Raw genomic sequence first — 23,970 nt, 5'->3', positions numbered from 1 at the left:
CCTTGCCTTAATTTCTCGCTATGGACTATCCCGACTCTTGCGTTCTGCTCAAGGATGTCTTCTCTCTACCCCCTTTGTATCTAAAGCCCTCTCCCGCCTTAAACCCTTCTCACTGACTGCCCCACACCTCTGAAATGCCCTTCCCCTCAATACCTGACTAGTACCCTCTCTATCCACCTTTAAGACCCACCTTAAAACACACCAGAGTAACTCTGTGTCTAACACTATACACCTGATACATAAAGCTTGGCCTCTTGCAGACGCACTTACCAGAATGCCCTCCTACTGTATCTGTATGTTCCTACTACCAATTAGATTGTAAGCTCTTTGGATCAGGGACTCCTTTTCCTAAATGTTACTTTTATGTCTGAAGCACTTATTCCCATGATCTATTATTTGTTATTTATATGATTGTCATGTGTATTACTTCTGTGAAGCGCTTTGTACATTAATGATGCCTGTTGCAGGGTACATGCAACCACACACGCGGGTTCTCTTGATAAGGCTTCTTTATTGAGCCTTAAAAACATACAGCACACAAAACAAAATAGCTTCTCTTCAGCATACAAAAACAAAATAGCTTCTCTTCAGCAGACAAAAACAAAATAGCTTATCTTCAGCATAGAAAACAAGGCAGCTTCTCTTCAGCATGCAGGCCACAGACAGTTCATCACACATGTACTTTGAAAAACAGACCTTAGCAGTAATCTCTTCAGTATTTCAGTCCTGTCTCCTGACCAGCTAGCTTGCATGTGTGTACAGCCTGGGGGTTTTAAAACACCTTGATTATGCAGCTGGGGTCAGACTAATTAAGCAGCCCTTCTCAACTGAAACTTAACCTCGTCACTGCTGCACTGCAAGCCTAAGCATAGGTTTGCCAGGTATATGGCTGGTGACGTTCATTCACCCTGTCACAATGCCATATAAATAAGGACATACATACTGTACATACATACATAAAATAATACAACAATCAAATATCTAGCAAGCATGCCTGAGCTGTCTGCTGTGCCTGCATTTGATGGCACAGATGCTCCTCATGCATCAGAATTCTGGATGAAATGGCTGGGATGATTTGAACAGTTTCTAGAGGCCATGGGAGTGAGTGAAGATAAAAGGAAGAAAGGTCTCGTAGCCACTGTGCTGGGGTCAAAGTATATGATCTTTATAACATTATCCCTGCAGATAAAACCACAACATATTAGCAGTGCAAAATAGCCCTGGCAGTATTTTGCACCCAGAATCAATGCCATTCATGCCAGGTATGTGCTCAGAACAGAGACACATCAACCATCTGAATTCACAGATGAATTTGTAAACAGGCTGCGATCATTAGCAAAAACATGTCAATTTCCTGATGTAGATGATAAATAAAACATGAAGTTGCAACATCAGGAACATGTAGACGTGCGATCTGAGAGGAGGTAGATCTTCCTACACTTCTGAAAACAGAAAGAAGCCTTGAGCACACACACACACACACACACACACACACACACACACACACACACACACACACACACGGCATTGAAAAAGGGACAACAAACACAGCAAGTCTGAAACAGACTAAGAGCAAGCACGCCTGTGACAGATGTCCACAAGCAAATCTACTACACGTCTGTGCTGCAAATGTGGACATGCATATTCACATGTGGGAGACTGCCCAGCATTAGGTAAAACCTGAAAAATGTGTTGTAAGATAAATCATTTTGCGGCAGTGTGTCACTCGTGTACGGTCAAGAAAACCAACTTTGAATTTCCTTCAAGAAAGTTCACCTGAAAATAAAAATTCTGTGTTCACAATACATCATATACATGGAATGGGCAGACTCAAGGCAACTGTGACACTTTTTCAGACCAAGGTGGATTTCCTGGTTGAGTCAGGTGCAATGGTTAATATAGAGGACAATGCTCAACTTGGACACGTCACATTAACGCCTACTGATATACAGATCTATACCTATGGTACAAAAGAGCCACCAGAATTAAAAGGTCTATTTCATGTACAAGTAACCTACAGTACAAGGACAAGACTACCAAGGCCAGTTTTTTTGCTAACATGGAGGTAGCAATGGGTGCTAAGACACAAGTTTCCAGTTACTCGTTGAAAACTACAAAGAAATATTCCGAGGAGTTGGAAATCTCAAAGGTAAGCACGTGCATCTCCACATGGATCAGTCATTGCCACCAGTAGCACAGGGGCACCCCTGGTCATCTCAGACGCCAAATAGAGTAAGATATAATTGAGGAGGTACAAGACCCTACCACTTGGTTACCTCCCATTGTCATGGTCCCAAAATACCATGACCCTACTTCAATTCATCTATGTATAGACATGAGGGGAACACAACATATTTCCTACTATCGATGACATCATCCACAGAGTAAAAGGAGATAGGAGGGAGACAGACCTTTCTAGTTTTATTAGCATTTGCCAGTTATATATATATATATATATTAGTGACAGAAAATATAGACAGCGCCCTTCACACACTACACCTAAATTGCTGCAGCCCTGATAGATGTGGCAAGAAATTACACCAGGCAAATATGCCCAATAAACAGTGGTGTGAAAATAACTAAATGTATTCTGGCAGGAAAAACTAAAAGTGACTATTAGATAAAAACACAAAAACAAAAAAGAAGTGTGCATAACATATAAAAATAAAAATAAAAAAAAGCAATAAAAAAGATATTGCCAATTAATGTGGGTAAAAATGACACTGAGTGTCACTGGGACTTAACTAAAAAATGCAAATATAAAAAATGGGTTCATGTGATAAGCAATGAAAAATTCAATACACGATTATGAACCCATAAATGCAGTGAATATTAAAAATACTTAAGTCCACATGTGTCCATGATAGGTTGATTTGCAAAAGGTCCAGGCTGCTTCTTCTTGGGCTCACCGAACTCCCACAGTACCTATTAGAGAAAAAGAGAAAAGAAGCGCCCGATCCTTGTGTAAAATCAGATGAACAAAGTTTTAATATCTCATGGACAAGACAAATGCACACTTACAATTTGTCTGATAAAATAAAGCATGTTATGGGACCTGCCCATGCACCAACTGAGGACTCCTCGGTCTCTTCTTTGTGTGTGAGTGTCAGTATTGGCTCCAAAAAGGATGTTGCTGTCAGCTGCTGTCTCCAGGGGAGTAATCCTTAGTGTTTGTGAGCACTCAATCTCCACATGCAGCCGCCATTTAGCCTTTCTTCTCACACTTGAAACCGGAAAAAAATCTTCAGGCAAGTCCTTGCCTCCTCACGCTGGTGCTGGGAGCTGCCCTGTCACTGTAGGCTCACTGCCAGATATCCCTACGCGTTTCTTCCGACTCTGCGGATTTCATCAGGGGATCTGATGAAATCCGCAGAGTCGGAAGAAACGCGTAGGGATATCTGGCAGTGAGCCTACGGTGACAGGGCAGCTCCCAGCACCAGCGTGAGGAGGCAAGGACTTGCCTGAAGATTTTTTTCCGGTTTCAAGTGTGAGAAGAAAGGCTAAATGGCGGCTGCATGTGGAGATTGAGTGCTCACAAACACTAAGGATTACTCCCCTGGAGACAGCAGCTGACAGCAACATCCTTTTTGGAGCCAATACTGACACTCACACACAAAGAAGAGACCGAGGAGTCCTCAGTTGGTGCATGGGCAGGTCCCATAACATGCTTTATTTTATCAGACAAATTGTAAGTGTGCATTTGTCTTGTCCATGAGATATTAAAACTTTGTTCATCTGATTTTACACAAGGATCGGGCGCTTCTTTTCTCTTTTTCTCTAATATATATATATATATATATATATATATATATATATATATATATATATATATATATATATATATACTAGCTGAGAGCCCCGGCGTTGCCCGGGATGTTTGTGGTGTGGGTGTGGCATTTGGGTGGGGAGTGGTCCACGCGGCCCATGTGCGGTGGTAGTGCTGCTGTGGCTGTACTGATGGTGATTGTATCGGTGTGCTGATTTGGGAGGGTTTGGTGCTGATGTGGGGGTGCGGATGTCGGTGTGCCGATGGGGGAGGTGCAAAGGTGGCGATGTGTGGGTGCTGATGGTGTTGATGGGGGCTGGGAATGGCGGGGAGCCGAGAATGCCAGTGTGCTGGGGGGGCATGGGATACCGGTGTGCTGATGTGGTGGTGCTGGGGATAGTGTGTGTGTGTGTGTGTATACATGTTTGTGTGTATACATTGTATGTGTGTGTGTGTGTGTGTGTATACATGTGTGTGTGTGTGTGTATGTGTACGTGTGTGTGTATACATGTGTGTGTATACATGTGTGTGTATACATGTGTGTGTGTATACATGTGTGTGTGTATACATGTGTGTGTGTATACATGTGTGTGTATGTATACATGTGTGTGTATGTATACATGTGTGTATGTATACATTGTGTGTATGTATATATTGTGTGTATACAACATGTTTGTGTGTGTATACAACATGTTTGTGTGTGTATACAACATGTGTGTGTGTATACACATGTGTGTGTGTATACATGTGTGTGTACACGTGTGTGTGTGTGTACACGTGTGTGTATACACGTGTGTGTGTATACACGTGTGTGTGTATACACGTGTGTGTGTGTGTGTGTGTATACGTGTGTGTGTGTATACGTGTGTGTGTGTATACGTGTGTGTGTGTATACGTGTGTGTGTGTATACGTGTGTGTGTGTATACGTGTGTGTGTGTGTGTGTATACATGTGTGTGTGTATACATGTGTGTGTATACATGTGTGTGTGTATACATTATGTTTATGTATACGTGTGTGTGTGTATACGTGTGTGTATACGTGTGTGAGTGTATACGTGTGTGTGTATGTCTCCATGTGTGAGTGTACGTGTACATGTGTGTGAGTATACGTGTACATGTGTGTGTGTGTGTACGTGTACATGTGTGTGTGTACGTGTACATGTGTGTGTGTGTCTACGTGTACATGTGTGTGTCTACGTGTGTGTGTGTGTACGTGTGTGTACGTGTGTGTGTGTACGTGTGTACGTGTGTGTGTGTGTGTCTACGTGTGTGTGTGTGTGTGTCTACGTGTGTGTGTTTGTGTCTACGTGTGTGTGTTTGTGTATACGTGTGTGTGTGTTTGTGTATACGTGTGTGTTTGTGTATACGTGTGTGTATATACGTGTGTGTGTATACGTGTGTGTGTATACGTGTGTGTGTGTATACGTGTGTGTATACGTGTGTGTGTGTGTGTGTATACGTGTGTGTGTGTCTACGTGTGTGTGTGTCTACGTGTGTGTGTGTGTCTACGTGTGTGTGTGTGTTTGTGTCCCTGTGTGTCCTTTGGCCCGTCACTCCGCCTCAGGCCAATGAGAGGTGTGCGGGGGCGGGCCAAGGGACCAATGAGGTGGGAAGGGGGGGGGAGGAGGAGGGAAGGGGGGGGAGGAGTTGAGGAGGGGGGAAGGGGGGGAGGTGGTAAGGGGGGGAGGGGAAGGGGGGGGGGGAGGGGAAGGGGGGAGGGGGGGGGAGGGGAAGGGGGGAGAGGGAGGGGAGGGGGGGGAGGGGAGGGGAGGGGGAGGAGGGGGGAGGTGGTGGGAAGGGGGGGTGGAGGGGGGATGTGGTGGGAAGGGGGGGTGGAGGGGGGGAGGTGGTGGGAAGGGGGGAGGTGGTGGGGAGGAGGGGGGAAGGGGGGTAGAGGGGGGAGGGGGGGGAAGAGGTGAGGTGGTGGGAAGGGGGGAGGAGGGAGGAGGGGGGAGGTGGTGGGGAGGAGGGGGGAGGTGGTGGGGAGGAGGGGGGAAGTGGTGGGAAGGGGGGGGAGGTGGTGGGAAGGGGGAGGGGGGAGGTGGTGGGAAGGGGGGGGAACGGGGGCAGGTGGTGCGAAGGGGGGGAGGTGAAGGGGGTGGGGGGTGAAGGGGAGGTGAAGGGGGAGGGTGGAGGGGAGGTGAAGTGGGGGGTGGGGGGGAGGTGAAGGGGGGGTGGAGGGGAGGTGAAGGGGGGGGGTGGAGGGGAGGTGAAGGGGGGTGGAGGGGAGGTGAAGGGGGGGGGTGGAGGGGAGGTGAAGGGGGTGGGGGTGGAGGAGAGGTGAAGGGGGGGTGGAGGGGAGGTGAAGGGGGGGTTAAGGGGAGGTGGAGGGGGGTGAAGGGGAGGTGAAGGGGGGGGTGGAGGGGAGGTGAAGGGGGGGTGGAGGGAGGTGAGGGGTGGGTGAGGGGAGGTGAAGGCCGCTCCCTCACCCGTCCGGCCGCTCACTCACCCGTCCGGCAGCTCCCTCACCCGTCCGGCAGCTCCCTCAGCCATCCGGCAGCTCCCACGTGGATCTGAGGCGGGAGGCAGCTTGTTGTGGCCGCTCCCCCACTGTGTCCCGGGCACTCGCTCCCCCGCTGACTGTAGCGGCGCCGGGGGGGGCTGAAAGCGCGGGAGACAGGGGGAGAGGAGGAGGTGCGCGCGGGTGTGGAGGCTGATGTTCGGGGAGGAAGAGGCGGAGGCTCCGGGACCGGCGGGTATGTGAGCCCCACCCCCCGGGTTATACATGCTGCTAATGTACACCCCCCCCTACTGTGTGTGTGTGTGTTTGTGTCCCTGTGTGTCCTTTGGCCCGTCACTCCGCCTCAGGCCAATGAGAGGTGTGCGGGGGCGGCCCAAGGGACCAATGAGATTTCCCCTAGGGACACCGGACATCCAGGCAGGCAGGCAGGCAGGCAGGCAGGCATACAGTGCTTTCAATTATATAGTATAAGATATATGTAGCCCTGGTAAGTTTATGGGCTATATTTCTATCCTCCTCCTGGCAGTAATCCCTGTGTAAGGGCAGGTTTGCCAGGAGTTATCATGGGTTTTCCCCACCTCAAGCACTTGCCCTGAAATGGTGAAGGTATGTTACCTGACCCTGTGTCCAATCAAGAGACACAGGGGCGGTGCTTGCTGAAACTATGAAGAGCAGTGCACTTCCTATCTAGAGAGTTGAGTTCTATCTGACAGAGTGGAGTAGTGAGTTAGGATCCAGAGGAGTAGAGCTGCTAGATTTAGGTGGACCAAGTACCTCTTACCCTGCATAGGGGGTGAGGGAAGAGCTAGCCAAACTCTGGGTGGCCCTTAGGCCCAGAGTGGAGGCAGGTGGGACATCCTGAAGGAGGACAGCGGGCTGGCTGTATGCATATACTGCTACTGCTGAGAGACTAATAAAGAGCTGCTGCTAGTTAAAGAGACAGTGTGTGAGACTGGAATCTCTCGTCCCTGGGAGGGGATTCTGCGGTAGGGATTCCACCCCGTATCCCTGGGGCCTACTACAGATGGAGGAGCTGCACCATTAGAAGAAGAACGAAGGCATCCACCCCAGAGACCTGTCCTGTTGTCACTCATGTCACCGCGGTAGACTCAGGCCCTCCTGTTGCCTGCAGGTATGCCCCACAATCAGACACATAGCCAGACCAAGAGACATCCTAGGGTACCCGATATGAGGTTGGGGGGGAGGGGGGGGGTACATGGGCTACATATATATATATTTATCTCCTCTCAAATGTCCCGCCAAATAAATTAAGGAGACATGCTGAAAAAGGCGCACACCTGAGGTACCTGGCTGTGAGATATGTAATGATTATGCAAAGTGTATTTAAATGAGTTCCCTCCCACACTTCCTAAAAAAAGGATTTTCATACCAATAATAGAGTTGATAGGTGTTAGAAATCCATTTATTATATTAAAATGTGAGAACTTTTCTCAAGACAATTGCATGAGAATATGTTGTAGGATTTTGAATTCATATGTAACAAAGGGAACTGAATACTAGTGAGTCTTTAATGCATAGCAGATGTTGGGGGCTGGCTTGAGTAAAGGCCTGGTAGGAAATCTGAGCCTGAAGCAGATTGAAAGTTCTTTGTCCAAAGAAACCCACGAGGAATGAGGAGAGAGAGGCGGAGTTAGTGATCAATAACTACAGTCCCTTCCCCATTTTCTTTCTCTTTTTCTTGGATGCCCTTCAAGCACACACACTGCATGTGCCATCTAAGTAGCAACATGTGAGAGACAAGTGTTCCTTTGTTCTATGAATACAGATGCAGCGGCCGTTATTCGAACAAATCTTGAAATGAATTCTCGAGATATGCCCGTGATCCTCACTACTTCCCGAGATACATGCCCCGTTATGGGGTGCCGGTATCTCCTATGCATGGAAATGTCTTGCGTCACGTGATCGGGACATTTCCATGCATAGAAAATAACGACACCCCATAACGGGGCCTGTATCTCGGGAAGCAGGGGGTCCCCGTACTTGAAATCAATGCGCTTCAGCTCCGGAGACCCCTGCTACATTACTGTAATCTTTAAAATTAAATAAAACGGGTTTTTGTTGAGCTGTTCTGCGCCTGCGCGATCTATCTGGGGCTGCCGCAACCTTACCCTTCCTATTCCTGCACTCTCGCGACTTCTCCCTAGCTCTAGGGACCCTTCTGCGCATGCGCGATCACTGCGCATGTGCGAGTAGCGGCAATGGCGGCCCCCGCTAACCGGGTGCGCCGCCGGAGCTCCAGGGACGCCGAGCGCTCCCTGCACTGGCCCCCACCCTCGCGTTGTGCCGGCGGGTCCGCCATTGCCTCCGGCGGCACCCGCAACCGCGCGACACCTCGGGAGGGGGGTCTCCGGAGCATGGAGGGCACCGGGGCTACACTTATATAACATATAACTTATATCATATAACTTATCTTCCCGTCTAATACTAATAAATCTAAGCCTATTAACCCTTAACCTTTAACCTGTAACTTAACTAACTCTATTTGCTAAATTAACTAAAACTGTGCTCAAAACCGTGTAACCCAGGGTTTCCCGCACTCACCCTCCTCCCCATGGCTCTCGCCCCCTCCCCCCAGGGTCCAGGGCACAACTATCCAGAGCTCAGCCCTCCTGCTCATGTGGTCTATGGGGGAGCGGTGTGTATTTTGCAGTTTTGTGTTTTTTCAGTCAGGATATTTCCCGCACTGTGCACGCATGGGAGAGTGACCCCCCGTCTGCTACCCCCCTCCTCCCGTGGGGCCTCCGTACACTCTCCCGGTCGAAGGCCGGGGTCGCCCTTCTCCAGGGCGGGGTATGTTGTGCGTTGGGTCCTCCTCTTCCCCTCTTCGCTTCCCGGATGGCTGCCCCTTTAAGAATGAGACTTCAGGTGTGGGCCGGTCGGACTTCTCGCGAGACGTCGGCGCAGCTCCGTCCCGTCAAGATGACGTCACTCCCCCAGCCCGCGAAAGGCAGAGCAGTTCCCGCTCCGCTCGGGGAAAGAGCAGGACAAGATGGCCGCCGCCCCGAAGTCGTGTGCGGATCAGCTCCTCACCCGGCGCCCCCCTTCGGTGGGATGCACACCAAGGGCAGTTCCCCCCGGGTCTCGGCAAATCAGTAAGATGGTCAGAGGATGGGAAAAGGGGCTGGAAAGCACATAGTGGATCCGGTATAGCTGGTAACTGCGCCACTGTTGGATTATCGTTCCTGGGAGCTCAAGGCACTGCTCTCAGGGGGAGGACATCAGTTGGTGTTCGCTGCTGATTGTGCCTCGTGTCGGTCGGCCCCCACCCTGCTCCATGTCGGTGTGGGCGATCCTCTTTCCTCTCTTGCTGGCCGAGGGGATCCCCGAGCCTCCCCTCCTGTGCCTAGTTTGCTCAGAAAGTCATCGCCCTCCTCCAGCTTTCTCAAGGTATGTGCCACACCATTTTTCAGCACCATGAGTGCACAGGGGAAGAGCCATCTGTATTTAATCTTTTGGTCCCTCAACACCTTAGCTATTGGTGCCAGGGTTCTTCTTTTGGCGAGGGTGACCGGGGAGATGTCTTAGTAGATCTGGAATTTTATCTGCTCGTATTCCATATTTTTAGTGTCTCTTGAGATCCTGCAAACCTCCTCTTTTGTTCTGTAGTGGTGGAATCTCATAATTATATCCCTCGGGGGGTCTCCGCTTTGCGGTCTCCCCCGAAGTGCACGGTGGCATCTATCCAGGAGCAGTTCATTGCCAGGCTTAACCGGGAACAGATGTTCCAGCCATTTATTTGTGAAATCCTTTGGGTCAGAGACAGACTCAGGCACTCCTCTTTGGCGAACATTGCATCTCCTGTCCCTGTTTTCAGAATCCTCAATTTTATCTTCTAGGGATCTAACTTGTACTGAGAGTGTAGCCACCATTTTCTGTGTCTGTACCAATTCCGTGGTAGTTTCATCAGCTTTAGTTTCCAAGGTATCTGTCCGCTCCCCTAATGCATCCATGTCTTTCCTTATAGCCCATAGTTTAGTTTTAAAAAACTTCTTCATCTGAGCACAGAACTCCTTAAGGTCTTTGCGCCTCACTATCTCCTGATCCCCTGGCTCTTTTTCTGGGGCATCTGTGTCCGGATCTGATAATGCAAGCTGTGCAGGCTTTGCAGGGGACTCCATCTTATCTTAGGGTGACCAGGCGTCCCGGTTTTGCCGGGACAGTACCGGTTTTTTCTGTGCTGTCCCGGCTGCCAGTCCGTCCCGGCAATGTCCCGGTTTTTCTCCCTGGTCCCGTTTGTTTTGTACTGTAGATGCGGTGCGCGGTGGCGGCGAGGATGCGGCAGCCCGGCCGGTGAGTATTTTTTTGAATTTCAGGGGGTTGGGCTTCTAATATGCCGGGCTGCAGGTGATTGGCTGGAGGATGCCGGGGACGGGGCTTTCTCCGCTTCCTCCCCCGATCCCCGCGGCCCGCGCGGGCAGGGAGGTGGGAGCGGGGACAGCCGTTGGCTGTTTGGCGCTTTCCCCCCCTCTGCCTCCGTTCCCTGCTGCTGCCCGGGTGAGAGGTAGGCGCGGGGGGGAGCAGGGTTGGCGGGAGCGCGGATGGCTGGAGGGGACAGTGCGGGGTTGCTGTTGGGGAACTCCCTGCTTCTGCCCAGGCGTGCGGCCTTATCCCCGATAGGTGGGAGAGAGTGGAGCCAGGTCTGGCGGGCGGGTTCTCCCCCCGTCTGGTCCATGGGCTTGGCGAGCAGTGACTTCCGTCGCTGGCGGGCGGTGCAGGGGGAGGCGGGGTGTATCAGTGTGTATGTGTGTGTGTATGTATGTGTGTATAGGTGTGTGTGTGTGTGTGTGTGTGTGTATAGGTGTGTGTGTATCAGTGTGTGTGTATAAGTGTGTGTGTGTGTATCAGTGGATGTGTGTGTATCAGTGGATGTGTGTATATCAGTGGATGTGTGTGTATCAGTGGGTGTGTGTGTGTATCAGTGTGTGTGTGTGTGTGTGTGTATCAGTGGGTGGGTGTTTCAGTGGGTGGGTGTTTCAGTGGGTGGGTGTCAGTGTGTATCGGTGTGTGTGTGTGTGTGTGTATCATTGTGTGGGTATGTGTGTGTATCAGTGGGTGGGTGTGGGTGTGTGTGTGTATCAGTGGGTGGGTGTGTCACGGTGTGTGTGTGTCAGTGTGTGTGTGTCAGTGTGTGTGTGTGTGTGTGTGTCAGTGGGTGGGTGTATGTGTGTGTGTGTGTGTCAGTGGGTGGGTGGGTGTGTGTCAGTGGGTGGGTGTGTGTGTCAGTGGGTGGGTGTGTGTCAGTGGGTGTGTGTGTGTGGGTGTCATTGGGTGTGTGTGTGTGGGTGTCATTGGGTGTGTGTGTGTGTGTGTGTCAGTGTGTGTGTGTGTGTGTGTGTGTGTATCGGTGTGTGTGTGTGTGTATCAGTGTGTGTGTGTGTGTATCAGTGGGTGTGTCTGTGTGTGTGTGTATCAGTGGGTGTGTGTGTGTGTATCAGTGGGTGTGTGTGTGTGTGTGTATCAGTGGGTGTGTGTGTGTGTATCTGTGTGTGTGTGTATCAGTGTGTGTGTGTGTGTCAGTGTGTGTGTGTGTGTGTGTGTATCAGTGTGTGTGTGTGTGTCAGTGGGTGGGTGTGTGTGTGTGTCAGTGGGTGGGTGTGTGTGTGTATCAGTAGGTGTGTGTGTGTGTGTGTGTATCAGTGGGTGGGTGTATCAGTGTGTGTGTGTGTGTGTGTGTATCAGTGTGTGTGTGTGTGTGTGTATCAGTGTGTGTGTGTGTGTGTGTGTGTGTGTATCAGTGTGTGTGTATCAGTGTGTGTGTGGGTGTGTGTATCAGTGTGTGTGTGTGTGTGTGTGTGTGTATCAGTGGGTGGGTGTGTATCAGTGGGTGTGTGTGTATCAGTGTGTGTGTGTGTGTATCAGTGGGGGTGTGTGTGTGTATCAGTGTGGGTGTGTGTGTGTATCAGTGTGTGTGTGTGTGTGTGTGTGTGTGTGTGTATCTGTGTGTGTGTGTGTATCAGTGTGTGTGTGTGTATCAGTGGGTGTGTGTGTGTATCAGTGGGTGTGTGTGTGTATCAGTGGGTGTGTATCAGTGTGTGTGTATCAGTGTGTGTATCAGTGTGTGTGTGTGTGTGTGTGTGTATCAGTGTGTGTGTGTGTATCAGTGGGTGTGTGTGTGTGTATCAGTGGGTGTGTATCAGTGGGTGTGGGTGTATCTGTGTGTGTGTGTGTGTGTGTATGTATCAGTGGGTGTGTCACCCTCCGTCTCCCTCACCCTCCCTGTCTCCCTCACCCTCCCTGTCTCCCTCACCCTCCCTGTTTCCCTCACTCTCTATGTCTTATCTTAACTGCCGTATACCTACACCGAAGTAACCTACCCTGCTTTCTTCCAGATCTGACTCAAGTTTCACGCGGGAGACATCGGAAGACAGGTAGGGAACACCTCCCCTCCAGTATAGTACCTTGAGGGACTGCGGATCAGGTAAGATCCCAGGCGGAATTGCTGCTTTAGAAATTGTGAAGAGGGGGCATCCTGACACTGGTTAATGGGTTCAAAATCATTCACATATGGCTTTTTTTTGTTCGATTAGTGAGGTAATCCGACACACACATACGTACACACGTAACTATGTAACAAGGACTAACGGTAGTAAAGTATAAGTGTACTACAATAAATAAACTGTTATGTAAAAAAAAAATGTTGTCAAAATCTGGTCACCCTATCTTATCTGCCTGTGCTGCATGTGCTGCTTCCCCTCTTTTGAAATATGTAGACACAGGTTGCGTTTTTCTGCGAGTCACTTCATTCGTCGCCATCTCTGTATGTTCAGTGATGTTTTGCAATCTAAGTCGCTGTAAAGTTCGCGCTTCTATTGAAGTTATTTAATTATTTAGCGCCGGTGAGAGTGGAGCTCAGAGACTAAGCTGCCATATACCTCACCGTCACGTATACGCCTCCTAAACTTTTATCTATAAGTAACATTGTAAGAATAAATTGACTCTGTCTGCTGGAAAACCATCTTCTGAAGTTTTGGAATCTATCTGAACAAGTAATAATAATAAGTGGAATAATATTATTATTTAACAATAAGCCTACAGTACCAACCCAATGACTGGAATGGTATCAAACCAAACAGGACAAGAACCCATAGCCACTGCTCTTCTAGCCAGGAGCTTTAGCAGTGTGAGCTAAACCAGCTGATGGAAGCATCATTGTCACAAAGGTGCTCACTGATAACACATGTAGCTAATCCAGTTATTAGCGTTTGTCACGGGTATGTCAGGTCTGCTCCACAAACAACATTAAACTGTCAAGTAGGAAGTGGAAGTGATCTTCTTCTAAAGGAAGAAAGGGGGAGGGAGCTACTATAGGTATATTCACTAATTTTGATGCTATGTCAAGGATATGCACAAAGTTGGCAATGGTATAACAGAACAGGGACAAAGATATTCACTGTGCCATCTGCCAGACACATACTGAATTAAAAGACTTGTTATTGTTATTGGGTTGACAAGTCTAAGGACCTTAGAAATGGTGTATGGTGCCAGACCCATCAGGATCAGAAGTTGAACCCACACAGCCTCTGTTATTCAGAACAACAGTGTGAGCTAAACCAGCTGATGACTAGCAGTGCACTCGGCCTATTAACAGCATACCTACAATTATCTATTTTATTGATGTAACCTTGATAGCCCTTCAAGCACAAAGTAATAATATGTACTTAGGGCTATGAGTTACTGAAGCCAGGTGATATTAAATAAAAGATGAACAGAACATGTGCTCCCTTACTTTACTGGGTTAGAAGAAAATGGATGCCACTTCTGCTGCTCTAGGGATTACACAGCTATCACTTTGGCTCAACAAGCAAGCACTATTATTATTTGTAGATGAATATTCTTGGTACTATCTGGATGTTAAACATTTTTATCTTATTAGACCAGATCTGTGCCATCTCGTTTATATAGATTATACAGGGAGCATTAAATCCCTTCATTGTATTGTATCTATTTAAGCTGATAGGATATCTTACAGGGTGACAGCACCTCTGAAGAATACAATCTGTGATTTAATGCATTTTGAATTTAGGAGTCTTTTGTTCTACAAATATAAATATACAGGCTTTGTTCATTACTTATCATTTTACTTAAAGGAGTATATAAGGAGCAATATCATAAATGTTTTTTTTTAATTAATAAATCAATTCTGTAGCATTAGTTAATACTTACTAAAAATTTTTTTTTTTTAAATTAAACGCAGTCATTTTTGAGTTTTAATATAATAAGCACCCTTTGATTCCTATAGCAAGTTTTAGCCCACCTCCCAAGCTGTACAAGATCTTTGCAACACTTTCCTGTTTGGGATAATTTGTTGTCAATATTCCCAGTAGTTTGAGCTGCAAACTGTAACAATAGATAATGTTTTCTTGAGAAAGACACACACCAAGCGCACCAAGAATTAGTACACACTCAAATATATAAACAGATAACTGCTTAGGTGTAATGGTAATTTAAATAAAAAAGAGAATGGGTCTACAATCAGACCAAGGACAAACAAGATCAGTGGTTCCAACACCGCTGAACCAAAACAAAGCATACATATGTAGCGGTCATGTAAAATGGCTACAGTCATCTCTCCTGCTGACAGTAAGGCCTGGTAAGTTGTGGGCATGCCAGCAGTAATTATGGAGGTTTGCCCTCACACCCTGGTGAGGTGCCCTGTGTATGGATGGGAGTGGTCACAGGCTCTGACTCCATGGTTAGTGATGTCAGAGGTGTGTCAGTTCCAGAGTATACATAAGGCACAGCACTGTGTCTAAAAGTTAGTTCTGTGTTCTGCGTGGTTCTGGGGAGTTCTGCCAGAGTTCTGAGAGGAGTAAGAGTTATGTTATAGTAGCTGAGTAAGAAGACTGTGTCCAGGGACCTGGCACAGAGTAAAGACATCCCGGCTGGGATAGGGAATCCCTATTAAAGGAGAATTACACCTTTCAAAGGGAAGCACTGAATGATTATGAGTGGCTAGAGAAACTACTGCGAGGGGCAGTTAGCCCACCTCAAGCAATAAAGATGCTCTTAATTACAAACCCTCTCGTGTACATGTGTGGAGTGATTGTACAGAGAGGAGCACCACAGAGGAGTTCCTCGCCAGGACCATCCCCAAGTGACCGAAGGGACCCTGATGAGGTGGAGGCGCTGCACTGGAACTAGGTAGGACTCAGCACACTACCTCAGCTGCCTGTCTGGACGGGTCCTCCCCACACACCATCATGCGGGAGACTCAGGAGTCCTGTTGCCAACAGGTGCACCACCAGACACTATCACACTGTAATGGGGACCGGTTAGACCACAGGGGCCAATGTTAGATTGGGTGGGTCAGGCCGGTTCACAAAAACCGTTACATTTGGAGGTGAGCTGCTGAGATCAGATCTGTCAACAGGACAGGCTCTAGCTAGGCACACTGGGAAACAGGGAGAGTGTCTGCTGCCACTCTGTGCTGCGTAGGGACGGACCTAGGGGTGGTCAGGGGCTGACAGGGTATTGTCAGTTCGCAGGGACGACCTAGGGGCCTGAAAGGAGTGAGGGGTTTGGAGCCGGGCTATAGCTGACCGAGTCACTTTGAGGTAGTGCTAGTTGGTAGGACGCCAGAAGGGATAGCCTGTTAACGTGGTCAGGAATCCTGGAGAGGGTCTGCGCTAGGCTGACCAAGAGAGGTAGACGCCCCAAGTAGTGCATGGCAGAGCCAGAGTACTCTAGCCCATTCCAGACACTTACCATAGGGAGCACAGACTGGGAGGAAGGAGTTACAGCAGACACTGAGAGAGTGAGCCTAGCCTGAGGTAGTGCAACATGAGTCCAGCCTAGATCAGGTACACATGTGGTGGTGCATCTGAGCAAATCTTTATTGTACTGGTGTGGTGGCTGCCCCGCAGAGCGGAGCCCCATGTACGATAATTGGTACGAGAGCGTGACAACCCAAGGAATGGAGGATCCGCGTGGTGCGGAGAGCCCAAAATGGCGATCAGAGGCTGATGGGGAAGGCACCCGTGGCGTGCGCCCCACTGAAGAGCAAACTGTCGCTGAGCTGTCTCTAACTAATCTGCTCTGGAGTGGAGCGAAGGCTGTGGCTGCCCCGTTTTTGTCCTGTCTGGGACACCGAGGGGCCACCCTTGAAGAGTGTGAGGACATTGTGATAACTGGGGGGGAACCCAGCGAGGAAAGCAAACAAACTGACATTTCGGGCTTAAAAGCTATCCAAAATGGCGGTTCCCGCTTGCTAGGGAGACCGCGTGGGCCAGTCGCAGAGAAATTGGCTGATTCAGGACTTGCAAAAAGCTGGCCGGGAATGGCACGAACAGCAGAGCCCCGCCCTGATGGGGGGCATGGCGCGAAAGCTATGGCTGCGCCTTCATGGACAGTGACTCACTCGGCCCCTGTGCTGAGTCAACCGCTTAGTCTATGGGACCCTCCCCTGATTTCCACCAGGGGGAGTGACTTTCAACTATGGCCTGTGGGAATGCACCCACTGGGCCCAGGGACTGATATCCAGACGGCGCCACTACAAGAAGTAGTGCCGGCCGCGGAGGTAGCGTGCAAAAAGGAGGGATATTTTGCACGAAAGGCGGCTGCCAGGAGAAGGCGGGAACTAGCCGCGGGCAAAGAATCCCACTCTGATGAGGAAATTGGCGCGAAAACGCAGACCGCGCCCCCCAGGACTGAGAAAGGCGCGGCCTTAATTAAGGGGCATGCTATTCCCCTGTGGGACCCGCCCATAATTGCAACCCCTGGGGGCGGGTTCCAGCTATGCCAGCGGAAGGAGGAGCCGAAGCAGGAAGTGGCTGGCCCAGCAGCTTCTACCAGTCAGTTGCGAGGAACCACTGACCTGGAGAGACCCATACAGAAAGTGGTCCCTACTAGAAGAATGGCCTGCTCCTCCACTGTGGGCACTATGGTCTCCACCCAGCCCTACTCGGTACCCGGCGGGGTACTGGTAGTCAGGGTGGCCAACACCGAGACGGTGGTCGGGCTCTGCCTTCAATGCGGGCTGCCCGGAGGCATTGTTAACACAGCGGCACGTTGCCCACAATGCGGGACATTATACTTGTGGCCAATGCCGACGTTCATTACGATCCAATCTGCTGACCCCCCGGGGGATACGGCTAGGCGCTCCGCCGAGTCCCCTGGTGCACTGTGGATCAGTCGTGCAAGTCCGGAGAAGGGGACTGGAGTGGATTAAATCAGCTGGGTCAGCAGCAACCGAGACGGTCGGGTAAGCCCCCGACCGCACTGAAAAAAGACTATCGCCCCGATCGGTGACCCCTAAGTCGGGGAAGGGAGACTACTCGGATGAGGATCTCCGCGAGCTAGCGGAGGTGAAATCAAGGCCCAGGACAGAACCGGGGAGGACGACACCCCGTGGCGTGAGTAGCAGCCTGGAAAGCAGGGCGTCCCCCGCAGATCGGCGAGCCGAGAGACGGAGTCCCTCCGCCCCAGGATATGGTGGCGACGGGCGAGAGACGCCTACACCCCTGCGGGATGGTAAGAGAAAGCCACTTACTTACCTTGCTCCGGTAGACGGTGTAGCGGAAACAAGGCCATGCCAGGCCCAAGACGCACGTGCGGAGAAGATACCACTTCCGGTGGAGACGACGGCGGAGCTTCCGGATGTCGTCATCGAGGAAGAGATCCCGCATGGGGGTCCAACCCAAGATGGCGGCGCTTCCGGTTCCGGAGAGGACATCATTTCCGGTGGCGACGGCGGAACAGACGGGAAGGATGCAGCGACGCTTCGGCGATCGGGTGAAGGTCCCCGATCACCTCAAGGGCCCAAGAGCTGGATGGGCGAACCGCAGACTGAGGAGGGTGAGCTATCCTCCTTGGATCAGTCCATGGACAGCCGGGAACGGGTCGTAGCCCCGTGGCGTATCCCCTCTTGCCCTTACGCCCAACCCCACGCCCTAGGTAAAACCCCTGCCCCCATCACCTGTTCCACGGGGTCCCCGCCTAGCCTGGAACTTGTGGACGTACCTTTGGGGGGGGAGGAGAGACGGACTGGGGAAAGACAGCGCAGTTGCGCTACGGAGGGCATTTCTCGGGGAGGGGGAGAATTAGGTAAGGCCGCGGTAGGCCGGTGGTTGCCTCCTGCGACCAACAAAACAGAGGACAAGGCCCTGGGATCATCACGGTGGTCCGTACCATGGTCGGCACGGACATCGGTGGTATTTTCATGGGGGGATGCGGAAGAGAGTGACTCAGGGGATTCACACAGGTTCAAGGAACACCGTTGGTGGGCCCCACTCTTTGAAGGTTATGTGGCCTGGATGGATCGTACGCGATTCCTTATCCGAAGGGAGGATGTAGTCGATTTGTGGTGGGCCGAGGGAGAATTCACCCCTGAGCAGCGAGATAGGGAGCTGCAGGATCGGTGGTTTAAGATTGAGCACAGGGAGATAGAGCCCATGGGTCCTGACACACTGTCAGATCCTGTGGATCCTGACGAACCCCTGTCATGGGTGCTACCTGGGAGGGCAGGTAGGGCTGACCTGACCAGGATCAGTAGAGCGGAACGGGCAATAATGGCTCGATATAAGTCTTCCCACGGGTTGGAGTACCCTTATGTCCCTGAACCCCTCATGGAGGAGATAGAAGAGAACAGAGAAAGGTGGCTTAGGGAAACCATCGAGATGTACCTGGTCAGTAAAGGGAATGAAGTTACTGGAAGGAGGGCAGAGGACAGAATAGATCACCTGATGCGAGTGTGGAGTATAGGGAGGAATATACACAAACACAGGGTAACCTATAGGCCCGAGAGGGGACTGCCTAGGCACTATCATGTCACGGTCCTGGACATGGGTGGTAGAGAGGTTAGAAAACCTGACCCGAGTCACTACTATTAGGGGGTACTAAGGCATTATGCGGGCTCGTGGCTGCTGGTCGGGGCGGGCTTGGCGAGATGTCACTGTGGTCATTTTTCTGTTATATAGTACCATCTGTGGATGTTAACAATTATGTGTTATGTGTTACAGTGCTTCCTGGAAGAAGGTATGTAAATTTAGGTCCCAGCGAGGACGATGGGATTCACCAGGGGGAGAATGTAGCGGTCATGTAAAATGGCTACAGTCATCTCTCCTGCTGACAGTAAGGCCTGGTAAGTTGTGGGCATGCCAGCAGTAATTATGGAGGTTTGCCCTCACACCCTGGTGAGGTGCCCTGTGTATGGATGGGAGTGGTCACAGGCTCTGACTCCATGGTTAGTGATGTCAGAGGTGTGTCAGTTCCAGAGTATACATAAGGCACAGCACTGTGTCTAAAAGTTAGTTCTGGGGAGTTCTGCGTGGTTCTGAGAAGAGTAGAGTTATGTTATAGTAGCTGAGTAAGAAGACTGTGTCCAGGGACCTGGCACAGGGTAAAGACATCCCGGCTGGGATAGGGAATCCCTATTAAAGGAGAATTACACCTTTCAAAGGGAAGCACTGAATGATTATGAGTGGCTAGAGAAACTACTGCGAGGGGCAGCATAGCCCACCTCAAGCAATAAAGATGCTCTTAATTACAAACCCTCTCGTGTACATGTGTGGAGTGATTGTACAGAGAGGAGCACCACAGAGGAGTTCCTCGCCAGGACCATCCCCAAGTGACCAAAGGGACCCTGATGAGGTGGAGGCGCTGCACTGGAACTAGGTAGGACTCAGCACACTACCTCAGCTGCCTGTCTGGACGTGTCCTCCCCACACACCATCATGCGGGAGACTCAGGAGTCCTGTTGCCAACAGGTGCACCACCAGACACTATCACACTGTAATGGGGACCGGTTAGACCACAGGGGCCAATGTGAGATTGGGTGGGTCAGGCCGGTTCACAAAAACCGTTACACATATAAAAATAAATAGAGTACGTTACCATCCAGCAGGGCAGCAGAACAGCAGAGAGACAGCACTCAGAGGTAAGTCAGCAAAATACTGTATTGAAACAGATACAAAAATCCGACGTTTCCATCCCCAGAGGGATCTTCTCCCTGGAAGATTTTTGTGTCTGTTTCAATACAGTGTTTCAATACAGTATTTTGCTGACTTACCTCTGAGTGCTGTCTCTCTTTGCTGTTCTGCTGCCCTGCTGGATAGTAACGTACTCTTTACATTATTTATGGGACTAGCACCAGGCCTTTCTGGATATCTACATTGGAGTGCTTGCTGCTTTTTTACCTTCTTCTAAAAATAAATAAATACAATACATGCAATAACAGCAGCAAACCCCGTCTCCAAATGCGAGGCTAAGGTAAAAACACCTAATACAAAATAGATGCCTCTGCTGCACAATATAGTAGGCTGAGAGGGGGGGCGGTACTGACCAAAAGAGCACATTGGAACCGTTTGCTGGCGCATTAAAGTCCGGACCGCGTCATCCACGGAGAAGGAACCACAGCGAGCACTTCCTGGTACACCCAGCCCCAGTCAATCAGCAAGCGCGTTGAGTAGCTCCACGTGACCTCAACGCGTTTCGCAACAACGTGCTTCGTCAGGAGCATGTACGGAACATTAGAATTAGTTTTGATAAACACAGTGTCTCTAGACATTTTAAGATATGCATGGACAGAATCCCTCTTCCTTTCAATACAAAGGTATTCAAGTTGTTCCAGTAAACAGAAGGGGAGGGGATAGAGTAAAGGCACTCTCAAAACAGGAGAGTTATTGGACTCAATACAATAATACCTTTGGAATTGTATAAGGATATAGATATCCTTTCTCTTTATTAATATCATCCCTGTAGCCAGCCTTTATGACCCACTACTGTCATTATGTGGTCGGGCATTTCCTCTCTGCAACCTCAAATTCCAGGTTTGACCTTCCTCCCTTGTTACCTACTTGGGGGTGTGCATGCCCCTTCAACAAATATTAAAGAACTAGCCAGGACCATTTCTAAACCTTATTCTTGTTATAAATATATTGAATTTCCGAATATGAATTAAGCCAATGTTTTGTTACTTTCCCTTCTCTTATTTTCTCCCCGTGCAACAATGCAATTATTTTTAATTATGTTTTTATAAACATTATATAAACCGCTGTCACTTTTTTTGGACAGGTAGGATTGTGTTAATCCACCTCTCCTATAAATGTACTGTACTTGTATTTGCTATTGGCCTTGTTACATCAACCAATGAGGTGTTCTGCAACTTAAGCATATACACCTGGCTTTACTGACCAATCCCCTTCTGAAGATGGGTTTAAATGGCACACACTCTCTATTTGCAATCATTCCCCGATGAAGAAGTACCTGCTACGAAACGAGTTGGATAAGGTTGCGGCCAGGGTGATGCTGAACGGGAGCGATGAAACACATTGCTGCAATGTGTGTGGCTAGCGTGAGCGAGCGCCTGAACTTGCTCATGAGCGTACCGCGCTCAGCTGCTTGCAGAGGCAAGCAAATTTGTTTATGCTGCTCGCTAGCGCGTCACATGAGCGGTTCGCCCAATGATGGCGAACCAGCTTCGTGACGTCATGGCCGTGTCACCCGACACGACCCCACACGCAATCAACTAGCTGGCCAGGAAAAGCACGGCCAAGCAGAGCGCATGATGTCACAGTGCTCGAGCGCTAGCACGCACACTCCCTGCCTGGCCGCAGCCTTAGATTGTGTGCTATTTTTCATATTGAGCTTGTTTCTAGCATTACTTTTTATTTGCTTAGAAAAATCTTTTCCTGCCTGAAATCGTCCAGCTTCTAAATAGTGTAAGGCGGTGACGTCACTTCTAAGGCCTCGTCCAGGGTGAAGCTGAGTGCGCTTGTGCACTCATGTGACACGCGATCGAACACATAACCGCTATGAGACTGTGCAGAGCGAGCGCACGTATCCGGTTGGAGTGTCCCCCTGTGAATATAGTCTCTTTGCAGCAGGTGTCTAGTTAAAACCACCTGTAATCAGGATGCAGCCGCGTCCTGACTGTGTCCCTTACTTTCAGTTCTACAGGGGCAGTATCCCTATCTATGGGCCTGTCTCTGCAGCAACCACAAGCTAGACAGGGGAGTCGGGGCCTAGCTGGGGCCTAAGGGAATATCTGGCCTAGTGCAGGAGTCACAGACCCCTGCACACATACATCCTATCCTAATGGTGTCCCAGCTCCGACTCCTCGTCGTGCAGACGCGCGAAATGTATCTATCCCCTAAGCAGGGGAATCCTGGTGCCCTATTGGCTGTTGCGTGACATGTGATAGTACTCCCAAAGCCTTCTGGGAACTGTAGTTCCCTTGCAGCAGCTCTGCATATGTGAGCCGCCCTGCAGCATCCTCTACGCATGCGCGAAGCCTTGGGGATGGCCGCCGCAACTGGAAACATCACTGCACATGCGAGAAATGTCCCCTGGCACACGTGCGCACACCAACATGGCGGTGCCATGCAGCTGCGTCCGCTGCGGGTCTGCGGCGAGCCCATCGCCCGCTCACCTCTCCCGCAATGCTGCCTACTGTAGCAAAGGTAAGGGGCAAGAGGGAGGCCTTGCTACATCTGTATACCTTTCCTTTCTAAAAAAGATGTCCAACCTTTTATTTAAAGATATCTATATTATCTGCCATCACAGGGTTGCCAGGTGTCCAGGATTGAACCGGACATGTATATGTCCGTTATTGCCGCTCTGGACATAGTGACCTGACCGGCTTGGGGGAGCTGCGGGATTTCTCAGAGTAGGGAGAGAGCAGGCTGTTGCTAGGGGGCTGGGCAGCTTCCTCCATCCTGATTAGCTGCTCCTGGATAATACAGCCAATCAGTGGGTGTGAGGAGCATGGGGGTGGGGCCAAGGAGAGCAGGAAAACTGTGTGTCATTTGTTGTGTGTGTGTCTTGAGCTCGTAGCACCTGTCACCATTGTGTCCAGTATTTTTGGAGAAGCCACCTGGCAACCCTAGTCTCCATGGGTAATGAATTCCACATTTTAAGTACCTTGTTGCTGGTGAAATGTCTTTTCCTCCTGCCTTAAACCTGCAGTTCAATCTGCCGTTTAAAAAAATATATATATATATTTTTCCCCCCATTCGATATGTGCATCAATCCAATCTGCACACGGACAAGTGATTAGCTAAGATGCAGATCGATCCGTTCTCCTGTAATCGATCCGGGTTATTTAATTCAGTTCTTGCACAGCATTTTGGGCAATATAGTCCTGGACTATGATTGACTGGGCAGTTACTAGATACAATTGGTTCACTGCTAGAGAGAGGGCGGGGCTCAAGAGCCAGAGCCTATCAGAAGGGGAAGGGGGCTGTCACTTTGGAAATGCTTCCTACATTAGAAACATTAAAAATGTCTTTAAAACATTGTTTTTTTTTTTAAATGCTACAAGTATTTTCTCATAGTACAGAACTGATTTATTTAAAAAACAAACAAAAAAAAAACACATGCAGAATATTGCTTGAACTGCTGCATTTTTAAGGAATTACCCTGTGCTGTTTGTACTGGTCTTGGGATGAATACTTATTTTGAAAGATCCTTATATTGTCCCCGAATATATTTGTATATAGTAATCATACCCCCTGTTAAAGACGCCTCTTATGTAATATAAACAAATTGACATTACAGGACATACTTGAAAACGAGAGGTAACTCTCAATGTATTACTTCCTGGTAAAATATTTTTATAAATAAATAAACAAATTGATTGAAACCATAAATTAAACAAGCCCATATGCACAATTCTCTTGATAACTACAGTTGGCCATAATACCCATGTTACACCAAAGATGCTACCACAACAGGTACAGTACCTGCAAAATCTTAACATTAATGTTTTTGAACATGTCACCACTT

The sequence above is a fragment of the Ascaphus truei genome, chromosome 5 (genome assembly GCF_040206685.1).
Source record: "Ascaphus truei isolate aAscTru1 chromosome 5, aAscTru1.hap1, whole genome shotgun sequence".
Classification (NCBI taxonomy): domain Eukaryota; kingdom Metazoa; phylum Chordata; class Amphibia; order Anura; family Ascaphidae; genus Ascaphus; species Ascaphus truei.
The sequence above is the reverse complement of the archived record's forward strand: the minus strand, read 5'-3'. Positions refer to the sequence as shown.